Source organism: Heteronotia binoei, chromosome 18 (genome assembly GCF_032191835.1).
Source record: "Heteronotia binoei isolate CCM8104 ecotype False Entrance Well chromosome 18, APGP_CSIRO_Hbin_v1, whole genome shotgun sequence".
NCBI lineage: Eukaryota > Metazoa > Chordata > Lepidosauria > Squamata > Gekkonidae > Heteronotia > Heteronotia binoei.
In genome coordinates this window covers 35,107,887-35,111,478 of record NC_083240.1, presented here as the reverse complement: position 1 = coordinate 35,111,478, position 3,592 = coordinate 35,107,887, and positions in this window count along the sequence as shown.

Here is a 3,592-nt window from a genome sequence, read left to right as displayed (position 1 = left end):
CAACCTCTGCCAGGGCTATGGCTGACCCAAGGCCATGCTAGCAGGTGCAAGTGGAGGAGTGAGGAATCCAACCCAGTTCTCCCAGATAAGAGACCGCGCACTTAACCACTACACCAAACTGAGCTAAAACAAAAAGGTGTGAGCTGGAGCCTAAAAAACTGTGAGCTAACTCAGCTTAGAGGGAACACTGGCAACTACCCCAATTTCCTTCTGGGAGGATAGTAAGAATAAAAAACTTTCCCTTTGCCATATTTTCCCTGTCAAAGTTGGCCCTGCCAGCATTATTTCAACATATCAGTGGCACCCTGTGGCACTCCACAATCAATGTAAGACAGGTTGAAAGCGCTTTAAGGGTCAGGGCTTCCCTCCAAATGGTTCTGAAGAAACAGCTATTTTGAGAAGAGACTAGGAATTCTTTGTGAAGGTGGTTTCCTGCTTCAGTCTTGGCCCCATAGATAATTCCTGCTCTCCTTCTGGATCAGGGGCGGCCAAACTTGCTTAACGTAAGAGCCACATAGAATAAAAGTCACATGTTTGAGAGCTGTGAGATGTGCACATCATAGGAAGGAAGGAAAATATATGGGGGAGGGAGAGGTAGAAAGAAAGCAACTTTAACTTTACATGCATTCTCCAAGCTGCCTGCTGGCTTGGCGAAGTGATTTAAAGAGACAAATGCCTTCTCCAAGCCAGCCTAAGGGATACTGGGCGCTTTGAGAACCACACATTGTGTATGAAAGAGCGACATGTGGCTCCCAAGCCACAGTTTGGGCACCCTGTTATAGATCCTTTCTATAGTCTGCACACCTTGTGATACATGTGCAGCAGAGATGCAATTTGCTACTGAAGCTAGACTTTTCATGGGGTGGTTTGCCATTGCCTTCCCCAGTCATCTATGCTTTCGCCCCAGCAAGCTGGGTATTCATTTTACAGACCTCAGAAGGATGGAAAGCTGAGTCAACCTCGAGCCGGCTACCTGAAAACCCAGCTTCCCCCGGGGATCGAACTCAGGTCGTGAGCAGAGCTTAGGACTCCAGTACTGCAGCTTTAACACTCTGTGCCATGGGGCTCTCTTAATGTCTGAAAGGGAGAGGTAAATGCTGGTACTCAGGTTTCCCTGTTCTCCCATTCTGAATGTGTTGTGGGTTTGGGTTGAGTTGGTGAAACACTCTGCATTCTCTTGCCCTCCTCACTTATTTCTGATTCTCCTCTTAACCAGGCCTTTTCTTATTCCTCCAGCTCTCCAGTGCCAGGGCCAGATGTTGAGATTTTCTAAGGATCCAGGTTGGATATCATCATATACTGTAAGTTGGAATCAGACACTACAGTATAGATGATGTACTACCTTGAACTTCTCTTCCAACTGACCTCCCGGAGCTTAAAGCTGTAGATGCAGGAACTGGGGGCTGGGGAGGTAGTGAACATAGCTGTATTTCTTCATCTAAGCCATCTACTTCCAGACAGACCAGAGGTGTCTGTAATGACTCAGTGGTGAGAAGGGCAAAGGCACGCTACTCAGAAGCAACCTCATATTTCGCTCATGTGTTACGTTTGGGTAGTCCCCCTGTGCTTACGTTAAACCTGGCATTTCTGTGCAACAGGGTGGGCTGGAGAAGGCTTAGCAGAATCAGAAGAAGGGTGTCAAAATAGCTGAGATGAAAAACCAAACCACCGCTACCTGGCAACCCTGCTGCAAGACAAACTTTGTGGTGCGGCGGTGAAACCGTTACCATTACTGAATTTAGTAATGGTAATGGTTATTCTGCCACCTCAGCCAGCATCTGAAAGACAGCAAGACCTTCCAGGCAGATGACTGCAGGCCTCTTCCTTGCTCCTTTGTGACTGTAAAAAATAAAAACAATTCTCCAAATGCTTCTGTGTACCTGATCTCCCTTTTTAATTGCGGAGAGTGACTAGTATGTTGCCAAGTCTGGCTTTGGAAATTCAGGAGTGGTGACTGGGGGTGTGGAACTAGAACAGGGGAGGGAATTTAGTATGTGTGTGTGGGGGGGTGATGCTTAGGGCTGCCAACTCTGAACTGGGAAATTCCTGGAGATTTAGAGGTGGGGTTTGGGGAAGGGAGGAAGGGACCTTAACAGGATATAATACCACATATAGGGTTGCCAATCACCAGTTGGGAGCAGAAGATCCCCTGGTTTGGAGGCCCTCACTTTGCTTCAGACTCATCAGAAAGTGTGTGTGTGTGGGGGGAATGTCTGCTGGGTACTCCATTATTCCCTATGGAAACTGATTCCCATAGGGTACAATTGAGAATCGTGGATCTCTGGGGCTGGGGGGACCTTGTTTTTTTGAGGTAAAGGCACCAAATTTTCAGCATAGCATAGCATCTGATGCCTCTCCTCTAAACACTCTCCAAGTTTCAAAAAGATTGGACCAGGGGATCCAATTCTATTAGCCCCCAACGAAGGTACCCCCATCCTTCATTATTTCCAATGGAAGGAAGGCATTTAAAAGGTGTGCAATCCCTTTAAATGTGATGGCCAGAACTCCCTTTGTAGTTCAATTGTGCTTGTCACGACCTGGCTCCTGGCTCCACCCCCAATGTCTCCTGGCTCCACCCCCAAAGTCCCCAGATATTTCTTCAATTGGACCTGGCAACCCTATACACCCCTCAAAGCAGCCTTTTCTCAAGGGAACTGATAGCCATTGTCTGGAGTTCAGAGGCAATTCTTGGGGAACTTGAGCGCCACCTGAATCCTGGTAGCCCAAAACATGTCTGCATTGCTGGAGAGAGCAAGCGGGATGGGTGTGTGTGTGTGTATTGGCTGATTAAAGTTCCTAGGCAGTGAAGACAGTGACACGCTCCTAAAAGATGTTAGTTTGAATGGTAGATGGCAATGGGATTTAGGTACACTTGCCTGTCCCTGAACATAACAGATTTGCAGAAACTACATCCAAAGAGCCCAGCTGGGCCAAACCAAGGTCCATGTAGTCCAGCATCTAGCCTCCAATTACAGCCCATGAAGGGGCATGAAAGCAAGGGCTGTCTCCAATGTGCCTCCACTCTTAATACTTGGAAGGTGGACTGCCTCTAAACATGGGAGATTCATAGACGAACGCATTTTTAACCTCCCTTAAGCTAGTTGCGTATCCTGCGGCAATGCGTACCTAAGTTAATTACAGGCTGTATGAAAATTTGTTTGGCCTTAACCTCATGCCCATCCAACTTTATTAAGCAGTCAGAAGCTCCAATATTATAAAAGGGGAGGAAAACCCCTTAACATAAGCTTCTACTGCTATGGCATCTAAATACTATTGGAAACACAGAGGCTAGGTCAACAGTTAAAAACCATCTGGACCTACCCCTCCCGCAGACACCGGGTCCTTAAACATTTTTTGTTAAATAGACAAGCCGGTTTTCTTTTTAGTGAAGAGCTATCCTGCAGGGGATGTGGGTCTATTAAAAAAAACAAAGCGTTTTCCCTTCGCAATAAAAAAGCACTTCGCTTACGCTCAGAAAACCAGCCGTCGCATTGGGCCCGTACCCATAATGCCCCGCGCCGTCTCTATGGTCTCCACTAGCCAATGAGAGACGCCCTTCTCTTTCCTCCCCCCACAATGCCTTGCGCGCGGT